We start from the raw sequence: 12,257 nt of genomic DNA on the forward strand, positions 1-12,257 counted from the left end.
CAAGCTCAAGAACAGAGTCACCTAAGCAGCAAAAAATTGCAATAAATAAAGCACTAGAACAAAAACTAATTGGACCATTGGAGGAGTCTCATACCAAAGAACAATCCCCCAAAGCAGTTTTATGAATGGAGCTTTGAGCAAGGAGATCGAAAATGGCAGCAAAACGAGCTAGAACACGAGTTTGAGCTGGTGGAGGATTTTTTTTCTAGAGGAAGACGAAGTGTGTGGGTGCAAGAATAAGTGGAGGGGGCCCACATGGGGTCCATGAGGCAGGGGTGCGCCTTGCACCCTCGTGGCCAGGTGGTTGCCCCCTCTGGTGTGTTCTCAGTGCCAAATATTCTTAAATATTCTACAAAAAATCATATTTCATTTTAGGACATTTGGAGAACTTTTATTGATATCCATGTGCCAGAGCCATGAGTTGGTTGCGAGATCTTATGGGTTTCACCTCTAGCCTACCCCAACTTGTTTGGGACTAAAGGCTTTGTTGTTGTTGTTGTTGTTGTTGTTTGGAGAACTTTTATTTTCAGGGTATTTTTTATTGCAAGGATAATTCAGAAAACAAATAGGAAATACTATTTTTGCTTTATTAAATCAAAATAATAGAAACTAAAAGGAGAGTATAGAGAGTTGTGTTTTCTAACTTCATCCATCTCATGCTCATCAAAAGGAATCCACTAACAAGGTTGATCAAGTCTTGTTAACAAACTCATTCTGAATCGCATGAAACCGGACAATTTTTGAATAACACTAGGTTACCTCAACGGGGCTATGCACATCCCCAACAATAATAATATCATATTTCTTCTTGACAGTAGGAAGAGGAAATTCAAAACCTCCAATAGTAATTGTTGAAGTTTTTCCAATAGAATTGATACTGTGGACTTGAGGTTGTTTCCTTGGAAAGTGTACCATATGCTCATTACCATTAACATGAAAAGTGACATTTCCTTTGTTGCAATCAATAATAGCCCCTATGGTATTCAAAAAGGGTCTACCAAGAATAAGACATACTATCGTCCTCAGGAATATCAAGGATAACAAAGTCCATTAAAATAGTAACGTTTGCAACCACAGCAGGCACATCCTCACAAATACCGACAGGTATAGCAGTTGCTTTATTAGCCATTTGCAAAGATATTTCAGTAGGTGTCAACTTATTCAAATCAAGTCTACGTTATAAAGAGAGACGCATAACACTAACACCGGCTCCAAGATCACATAAAGCAGTTTTAACATAGTTTCTTTTAATGGAGCATGGTATAGTTGGTACTCCTGGATCTCCCAGTTTCTTTGGTATTCCACCTTTGAAAGTATAATTGGCAAGCATGGTGGAAATTTCAGCTTCTGGTATCTTTCTTTTATTAGTGACAATATCTTTCATATACTTAGCATAAGGATTCATTTTAAGCATATCAGTCAAACGCATACGCAAAAAGATAGGTCTAATCATTTCAGCAAAGCGCTCAAAATCCTCATCATCGTTTTTCTTGGATGGTTTAGGAGGAAAAGGCATGGGTTTCAACCCCCCTTCAGCAACGCATCGATGCGTTGTTGTATGTCTATATAACCGTTGCTAGGGTCTATACCAACGGATTAATATTCATTGCCATTGGTGGCGTTGCAAAGGTCTACAACAACATATACACATGCGTTGGTAAACGATGTGAATAAGTGTTGCAAGATAGCAACGTATTTAGTAGGAGCTTAACAATAGTTCATATTTGTTGCTGCCACGCAACACAAAAGGATATTCAAATGGATATAACATGTATTTTATATATAGCCATTGATAATGATAAGGTCGATGGGGATAGTACATAGGAGGCACTATATATGAGAAAGGTCTAATATATAATTTCCTCTGTTGCATTACAAACAACATGATCCAAAGATTATAGTACTATCCCAATTCTGGATCTTTCAATCATTTTCTCAACTATTCGAAATTAGAATTTTTGAAACATTGACACTGGAAATGATATCCTAAAATATAACATAATACTATCCAACAGCAACACCATTCTCGACCTTGCAATCAGATGATAAGACTATATAGCAGCACCACCATTCTCGACCTTGCAGTCACATGATAAAACTATCCAGCAACAACACCATTCTCAACCTTGCAATCAGGTGATAAGACTATCCAGTAGCACCATTCTGGACCTTGCAATCAACGTCTAAGCCATGCATCGTCAAAATATCTTATGAATCTACAAAAATAAAGAAATGAGATCAGTAACTTGTGGTAGAAAAAAAGGTTAATAGAGCAGCAAAATTTAGAAGAGCAACAATCTAAGGTTGAAGACCATGCAATAATTAATCCGGCTGCATGGCCAATAATTTTTAACATTTTTAGTGGTCGTGTCAACGGGTCAGATTTTGCTAATGTAGCACCAACTCTACATGTACATCTCTACGGAAGAAAAACAACAAGTCATTAGTTTCTTAACCATAGAAAAACTACATATCTAATTGATATAGAATAAACTTATGTGACTAGTTGGCGATAGCATGAGTGAATATGGTGTGATATATTCGCAAAACCCAGACTAGTTAGATTTGGAAAGTATCACACATCTGTAGCTGTAAGTAGATATTAGCGTACTAAACTAACTCACCTCATTCCATAATTAAGTTTCATCATGTCGATAGAAATAGTGTTTTATAGGAAGCAAGGGAATGTAATTTACACACACAGTATGTGATGAACTGGTTTACCTGATCTAGTTGTAACGAGTCATATCTCGTAGAAGCAGCATGCAAGAATAGTGTTATTTTTGTGCAAATTAGGTGGGGGGAAAAGATAGGTATATGGTAGATAAGAAATAATATTCAGGATGGCAATTAGTAGTCCAATTTCCCTTTGTAGTGATAGAACTACAGTTACAAATTACATCATAAAAATTCCTATCTGGCACTAGTGATCTTCCATGTTTAAGTGCCAAGAATATTGACATGGAACTAGTGGTGGTGCTAGGATTTACAAGTTGTGATTTCAAAGCTATATATTCTAATTATACATTCACGTACTACACTTAAATGTAGTAAAATACAAGCGGCAAACCTGAACCATGTGTTGTCGTTTGACATCAGTCACCACGTAATGTCATCACTACCTGAAACAATTCAGTTTCTATAGCCCGAAGTTACAACATATGTATTGGTAATTTAGAAGACCACAAAACAATATTTTGAATGTATGTATACTGACATTAAATTTTCTCCATAGAGAAACTATGATCTCCATAAGCCAGTACCATGGTTAGAATGGAGAAGTCAACAGAAAATCATTACTCACACAAAGTCTCTAGACCAAATGTTACTCTGAATTTGAACTCTCTCAAGACAATCCAAAATACTGAGAGATTGATGCATTTTGGTATTGCCAACATATTTAATTAATAGATAAACTTTGTCAAGTGAGATGGTTCAGTGTTTGTAGTAAAAGGTCACTGTCAAAATTGGAAGCTACTTTTTCAACAGTGATTAGTTTTTTCAACGAAAAATTGCTGGAAACTTAAATACTGCATAGTCAGTTCCATACATGTACATGCATCTAAGTTTTCCTACTTGACTAAACAACTATACTAATACAAAATTAATAGCTGCAACTACAACTAGTAATATCCGTATAACTTATAGCTGCTGCATATTGCATTGTATTGTAGGAATATGGCTAAGACCCTATCGAGAAGTATAAATCAATAGAGATACGAGAAACACAAACCCATAGAGAGTCGCAAAAAACTACAGTAAATGCCAACCACTAATCATTGATGTGTTAATGTGGCATTAGAAATATGAATGGACATATCATCCTAGGTGACTGAGCTATGGTATTGGATTTGACGGGATGGGGCAGATGGCTTAGCTGACCGTACTGCACTACAAACCATCACTGTGGAGCGGCTGCACCACTTCTGTACATCTCGCAGTCGTCGTGCCACCGTTGTGCATATGGGAGTCATTGCTCCGCTGCTGTGCATTTGGGAACTGCAACCAAACCTCCGATTTTTTGGCCCATCGAGTAGCCCCCTGCCCCTACGCTATTGACATCTGATCCAAATTCCTATCAAACAAGAGGTAAACAAAGTGGTATTTATCTAAATAAATCAAGACAACTAGTAACAAACAGCACATGGAGATCTAGATAGGAAACTGAGAGAAGCAAGCCTGACTTTGCACCATCCAGGTTCAGCCAAAGTAATAACAACCTGCACATTGAGATCTAGATAGGATCATAGGAGTACAAAGGATAAGCTATATTTTGGCTGAACCTAGATGGTGCAAAGAAAGGAACAACTCAAATGAAGTCCTGGAAATCTCACCAGGCATTCCGAACATGACACCAACCAAACTACATGACCATGGACATTTCTGGCAGTACTGAATTCTTATTGACTTCTCATAACTGAACTATGATTAGCTGAAAAAGGAAGAAAAATGTGCGTAAACTAAAGAAGCATATACCATCTTGCAGAGCCACTTACTTTGCTTAGCATTCTTATAGCAGAGTAGATGCTACCTCCCGGTGCAGCGAGGCATAACCTTCCCCATCCCTGCCGCATCTCCGACACCTTCGTGCACACACTAGAGAAGGAATTAAGAACTCCCAAGGCAACAAAATGAAATATAAAACCCAAAAGAAGGGGAGAAGAAACCTTGTGCGTCTTCCTCTTGTAGTCGTTCCCTGTGGTGACTATCAAAATGGAGCGCGGGGAGCGGGGCTTCCAGGAAGAGCGCGATGGTGCCGGCGATGGACACGGCCAGTGGCACCGTGACAGTTTCTTGTCCAGCCGTGATCTACATACCGTGGGAGGGAACCCTCATGCCCAAGGACCAAGTTGGGAAACCTAGATGTGCGCCAAGCCAACGGCGGCGCAGGGAAATCAGGTGAGAACGATGGAGGATTTGTGGCGGCGGCGGTGGATCAGGTGAGATCGATTGAGGATTTGTGGTGGCGGCCCGTAGTGAGATATTTTTTAGGGAGGTCTGCAAGGAGATAAAGTTGTGTCGCCCCCCTTTTCCACATGTTTGGCCGTGTGATGTGGAGAACTGTAGATAATCAAGGAAGAAGTGAGTAGAGGGAGGAAGTTAACTATTTGTGGGGAGGTGGGGACGTTGAGTCCACGGCCTGCCAATGCATATGCCAGCTCCATTGCTAAATATGTGTTGGTGTAGGGGGGTTTCTCTTGTAGTGGCCATGGTTCTCTTTCTTTACCGTGCTTCCTAGCAACAAAGTCTGTCTCATCATAACGTTGATTCTTTGATTGTGGGTTATCAAGATCAATAGTAGGTTCAATCTCTGCATCATTGTTCTTCCTAGGTTGAGCATCAACATGAACATCATCATTAACATTATCACTAGGTTCATGTTCATTACCAGATTGTGTTTCAGCATCAGAAATAAAAATATCATTGGGATTCTTAGGTGTGTCAACAACAGGTTCACTAGAAGCATGCAAAGTCCTGTCATTTTTCTTTTTATTCTTCTTAGAAGAACTAGGTGCGTCAACACTAGTTCTCTGAGAATCTTGATCATTCTCTTAGGGTGGCCCTCAGGATACAAAGGTTCCTGAGCCATTTTACCCCCTCTAGTCACAACTCTAACAGCATTATTATTTTTCTTATTGTTTAATTCATTGAGCAAATCATTCCGAGCATTAAGTACTTGTTCTACTTGAGTGGTAACCATAGAAGCATGTTTACTAATAAGTTTAAGTTCACCTTTAACTCTAGACATATAGTCACTCAAGTGTTCAATCATATAAGCATTACGTTTCAATTGTCTACCAACATAAGCATTGAAGTTTTCTTGCTTAACAATAAAATTATCAAACTTGTCAAAGCATTGGCTAGCACACTTATTACGAGGAATATCACCTTTATCAAATCTATAGAGAGAATTTACCTTCACTACCTATGTCGGGTTATCAAGACCATGTATTTCTTCAATAGGTGGTAAATTCTTAACATCTTCAGCTTTAATACCCTTTTCTTTCATAGATTTCTTTGCCTCTTGCATATCTTCAGGACTGATAAATAGAATACACCTTTTCTTTAGAGTTGGCTTAGGAGTTGGTTCATGAAGTGTCCAATCATTTTCATTACTCAACATATTATTCAATAGCAATTCAGCTTGATCAACAGTTCTGTCACTGAAAACACAACCAGCACAACTATCCAGGTGGTCTCTGGAAGCATCAGTTAGTCCATTATAAAAGATATCAAGTATTTCATTTTTCTTGAGAGGATGATCAGGCAAAGCATTAAGTAATTGGAGAAGCCTCCCCCAAGCTTGTGGGAGACTCTCTTCTTCAATTTGCACAAAATTATATATTTCCCTTAAGGCAGCTTGTTTCTTATGAGCGGGGAAATATTTAGCAGAGAAGTAATAAATCATATCCTGGGGACTACGCACACAACCAGGATCAAGAGAATTGAACCATATTTTAGCATCACCCTTTAATGAGAACGGAAATAACTTAAGGACAAAGTAATAGCGAGTTTTCTCATCATTAGTGAACAGGGTGGCTATATCATTTAATTTAGTAAGATGTGCCACAACATTTTCAGATTCATAGCCATAAAAAGGATCAGACTCAACCAAAGTAATTAACTCAGGATCGACAGAGAAATCATAATCCTTATCGGAAATACAGATATGTGAAGTAGCAAAAGCAGGGTCATATTTCATTCTAGCATTCAAAGTCTTTTCCTTCAGCTTAGCTAATAATTTCTTAAGATCATATCTATCATTGCAAGCTAAAAAGTCTCTAGCATTTTCTTCATCCATAACATAACCCTCAGGCACAATAGGCAATTCATATCTAGGGGGAGAATCTTCATCATCACTTTCATCAATATTATCAGTTTCAATAATTTCATTCTCTCTAACCCTAGCAAGTTGTTCATCAAGAAATTCACCTAATGGCACAGTATTATCAAGCATAGAAGTAGTTTCATCATAAGTATCATGCAAAAGCAAAAGTGGCATCATCAATAACATGCGACCTATCAGAATCAATAGCATGTGTAGGTGTCACAAGTTTACTCAAAACAGAAGGTGAATCAACTGCAGAGGTAGATGGCAGTTCATTACCTCCCCTCGTAGTTGAGGGAAAAATCTTAGTTCTTTCATCTTTCAAGTTCCTCAGAGTGATCAGCAGATATAAATCCCAAGTGACTCAAAGAATAGAGCTATGCTCCCCAGCAACGGCGCCATAAAATAGTATTGATAACCCACAAGTATAAGGGATCGCAACAGTTTTCGAGGGTAGAGTATTCAACCAAAATTCATTGATTTGACACAAGGGGAGCCAAACAATATTCTCAAGTATTAACAGTTTAGTTGTCAAATCAACCGCACCTGGAAAACTTAATATCTACAGCAAATTATTTAGTACCAAAGTAGTATGGAAGTAACGGTAATTGTGGCAAAAGTAAGAGTAGCAGTTTTGTAGTAATTGTAATAGTGGCAACGGAAAAGTAACTAAGCAAAGATCAATATATGAAAAGCTCGTAGGCAATGGATCAGTGATTGATAATTATGTTGGGTGTGATTCCTCATGCAACAGTTATAACTTAGGGTGACACGGAACTAGCTCCAGTTCATCAATGTAATGTAGCCATGTATTCCGAATATAGTCATACGTGCTTATGAAAAAAACTTGCATAACATCTTTTGTCCTACCCTCCCGTGGCAGCGGGGTCCTATTGGAAACTAAGGGATATTAAGGCCTCCTTTTAATAGAGTACCAGAAGAAAGCATTAACACTTAGTGAATACATGAACTCCTCAACCTACGGTCATCACTGGTAAGTATCCCGATTATTGTCACTTCGGGGTTAATGGATCATAACACATAATAGGTGACTATATACTTGCAAGATAGGATCAAGAACTCACATATATTCATGAAAACATAATAGGTTCAGATCTGAAATCATGGCACGCGGGCCCTAGTGACAAGCATTAAGCATAGCAAAGTCATAGCAACATCAATCTCAGAACATAATGGATACTAGGGATCAAACCCTAACAAAACTAACTCGATTACATGATAAATTGCATCCAACCCATCACCGTCTAGCAAGCCTACAATGGAATTACTCACACACGGCAGTGAGCATCATGAAATTGGTGATGGAGGAAGGTTGATGATGACGATGGCGACAGATTCCCCTCTCCGAAGCCCCGAACGGACTCCAGATCAGCCCTCCCGAGAGAGATTAGGGCTTGGCGGCGGCTCCGTATCATAAAACGCGATGAATCCTTCTCTCTGATTTTTTTCTCCCCGAACGTGAATATATGGAGTTGGAGTTGAGGTCGGTGGAGCACCAGGAGGCCCACGAGGCAGGGGGTGCGCCCCCACCCTTGTGGACAGGGTGTGGGCCCCTTGGCCTTGATTCTTTCGCCAGTATTTTTTATATATTCCAAAAATATTCTCTGTTGATTTTCAAGTCATTCCGAGAACTTTTATTTCTGCACAAAAATAACACCATGGCAATTCTGCTGAAAATAGCGTCAGTCCAGGTTAGTTCCATTCAAATCATGCAAGTTAGAGGCCAAAACAAGGGCAAAAGTGTTTGGAAAAGTAGATACGGTGGAGACGTATCAAGGTACAAGCAAGTCCCCAATCTATGCACCTAAACAAACAATCAAACACTTGCACCCAACGCGATAAATTTGTCAATCCCTTCACGGTCAATTGGAAAGGCGAGATCTGATAGAGATAGATAAAACTAAACAAAAGATAACTAAATATTTTTGGTTTTTTGGTTCATAGATATGAAAATAAAAGATTGAAAACTAGTAGATCAGAAACAAATATGATAGAAAATAGACCCGGGTGAGGTAGTCCTGGATTAAGGGGTCCTCAGGTGTACAACCCGTGTGTTATGGGCCAGACTGATGGGCTGTGAAGATACAAAGTAGAAGGCCTTCCCCCGTGTCTGGATGGGACTCTCCTTTGCGTGGATGGCAAGATTGGTGTCCGGATGTATAGATTCCTTCTTCTGTAAACTGACTCTGTACAACCCTAGGCCCCTCCGGTGTCTATGTAAATCGGAGGGTTTAGTCCATAGAGGCAATCAGAAAACACATAGGCCAGACTACTAGGGTTTAGCCATAACGATCTTGAGGTAGATCAACTCTTGTAACCCCTATACTCATCAAAGTCAATCAAGCAGGAAGTAGGGTTTTACCTCCATTAAGAGGGCCCGAACCTGGGAAACATCGTGCCCCCTTTGTCTCATGTTACCTTCAATCCTCAGACGCATAGTTCAGGACCTCCTACCTGAGATCGGCAGGTTTTGACACCAACATTGGTGCTTTCATTGAGAGTTCCACTGTGTCATCGGCAGAAGGTTAGATGGCTCGTTCAATCATCAACAATGATGCTGTTTCCGGGGAAACCTTCCTCCCCGGTCAACTTTTTGTGTTCGGTGGCTTTGCTCTGCGTGCCAATTCGATTGGTCACCTCGAACAGATCGACAGCTACGCCCCTGGTCATCAGATCAAATTCGGGAGCCTAAATTATGTCGTCGATATCCGGGGAGACTTGATCTTCGAAGGGTTCACGGCGTTGACCATTGTTCCTCTGCTTCAAGAGGAAAACTCGTCGGACCTGTCATCAGGCACCACTCAAGGACCAACTGTCATCCCGGCCCTAGCGTTAGATCCAGGGTAGACTACTTCCTCTGAAGATGGATATCTGAAACCCACCAGACTCTCTCCTTCTATGGAGCTTTTCTCCGGAGGCCTAGAGGCAACTATGTCTTCGGCGAGCCTGGAATCAAGCAAGACCCTCCCTGTCTCGGGGAGTCGAACCTACCTCAGGATGCAAACTCCAAACTGTCAAGGTCTGTATCTAGTGAGCACAGCCTGGCAGAATCTGTCGTGCCTAGCCCTGCAGGTCCTCTGTTCCCCGTTCGGCCTTCGCTCTTAAACGAGGCCGTGGACTTAATGCGATCCCTCGCCATTACGGAAGTATCGCCTCCGAACTATGCCCAGCCCGGACTATGGGCTGAGAGCGGGAAATTTTACATCCCACCCACTGTCGGTGTCAAAACCGGCAGATCTCGGGTAGGGGGTCCCGAACTGTGCGTCTAAGGATCAAAGGTAACAGGAGAAAGGGGACACAATGTTTACCCAGGTTCGGGCCCTCTTGATGGAGGTAATACCCTACGTCCTGCTTGATTGACTTTGATGAATATAGGGGTTACAAGAGTTGATCTACCACGAGATTAGAATGGCTAAACCCTAGATGTCTAGCCTCTATGATTATGACTGCCTCTACAGACTAAACCCTCTGGTTTATATAGACACCGAAGGGGGCTAGGGTTGTACATAGTCAGTTTACAGAGAAAGGAATCTTCATATCCACACGCTAAGCTTGCCTTCCACGCCAAGGAGAGTCCATTCGGATATGGGGAAAGTCTTTTGTCTTGTATCTCCATGGCCCATTAGTCTGGCCCATATCACATAGCCCGGACGCCCGAGGACCCCATAATCCTGGACTCCCTCATTAGCCCCTGAACCAGTCTTCAATGACGATGTGTCCGGCACACAGATTGTCTTTGGCATTGCAAGGCGGGTTCCTCCTCTGAATTCTACAAAGTAATTGATTGTCAGTATTGTATCCGGCTTTGTACAACAGTCATACTTCTGAATCACAAGGGCAAAATACGGATAAGTTCTGTCCTCTGAAGATTTTATTGGTGAGATGTTATGTCCGGCCATTTTATTATTTCAAACCATTTTTCGGCCTCCCGTTTCGCGTTTCGAGGCGCAACCTCCGGCGACACGTCTTGTCAAAGCAGAGATCGTGCAACCTTATTACAGGATTCTCATCAATATGAGTTTTGGTAACCTAACCATGCAGTTCATGTGATCCCTTGGGAACAGGCAAGTTTTAAGGCTCAAGGGGGGACGCTTGATATTCGCAGTCCATATAAGTGGATAGAACCCATCTGTTCCACCCCACGCCTCATTCTCTCTGCCTCTCCGTCCCCGAGCTCCGACGCCCAAACTCCAAGCTTTTCTCTCCTTGATAACTCCTCCGACCATGGCTGGCTCTCAAGGAAAGTGGGTGTCCTCCTCCATCATGGAGGAAAACATCAAGGAGCTGCGGGAAGCACGGTATTTGACTGCGGAAATCAAGCACCGTCTTCCTGATCCGGCGCAGGTCATCCCCACACCGGAGCCTGGTGAGAGGGTGGTGTTTATCCCCCACTTCCTCCGTGGACTCAGATTCGCCCTTCATCCCTTTGTAAGGGGTCTCATGTTCTACTACGGGTTGGATTTTCACGATTTGGCCCCAAATTCGTTCATTCACATCTCGGCGTTAATCGTCATGTGTGAAGCCTTCCTCCGTGTCCCTCCACACTTTGGCTCATGGCTCAAGATTTTTAATGTGAAACCAAAGGTGGTCAATGGGCAACATGCGGACTGTGGTGGCGCCATGGTGAGCAAGCTCCCCAAAGTAAATTGGCCGAAGTGAGTCTTTGTGGACACCGTCAAAATATGGCAACAGGAATGGTTCTATATTACAGAACCCCGCGGCTCCAAGTGGGCAGCCGCATCAGCCTTTAGATCCGGACCCCCGCTGAGGCTTACATCCTGTACCGACAAGGGTTTGGACTGGGGGTTGGTCCCTGAGGTGTTGCTGCTATAGAAATGCGTCAAGAGCATGATAGTGAAGTACGTTACCCTTGCCGACGTAATCCAAGTGATGTTGATCCGCCGAGCACTTCCCTGCCAGAGGCGGCCCCTCAAGATGTGGGAGTTCAATCCGAAAGGGTCGCGGACCCTACAACGGTTCTACGACACAACGCATAAGGGGATCTGGAAGCTGCTTCTTAAGAAGCAGAAATCATGGCCGAGGTCCTCAGACGACACCGGCCTCGACCGCAACCATCCGGCCTCTGAGGTGAATTCTAAAAACTCCGAACACCAATAGGCTTCGTTAACCCGAGGAAGAGGTGCTAAGTAATCCACCCCCAAACAGGTCTGGATTAAGAAGGCAGAGCAGATCCGATGTCCGGCTCCACTCCCTGAAGACCCAGCCAATCCCCTTCTAATGAGGATGTTGGTCCCGGTGCCATACCAGGTGCCGACAAAGAAGGACAAGAGAAGAAGAAAAAAGAGGAGGGCACTTCGGACGCAGTGTCTGGAGACATTGATGCCCAGTCCTCTGACGAGGGTGATGACAACGAGGAGGAGGAGGAAGAAGAAGAAGATCCTCCTCG

This window comes from Triticum aestivum, chromosome 5A, assembly GCF_018294505.1.
Source record: "Triticum aestivum cultivar Chinese Spring chromosome 5A, IWGSC CS RefSeq v2.1, whole genome shotgun sequence".
Taxonomy (NCBI): Eukaryota; Viridiplantae; Streptophyta; class Magnoliopsida; order Poales; family Poaceae; genus Triticum; species Triticum aestivum.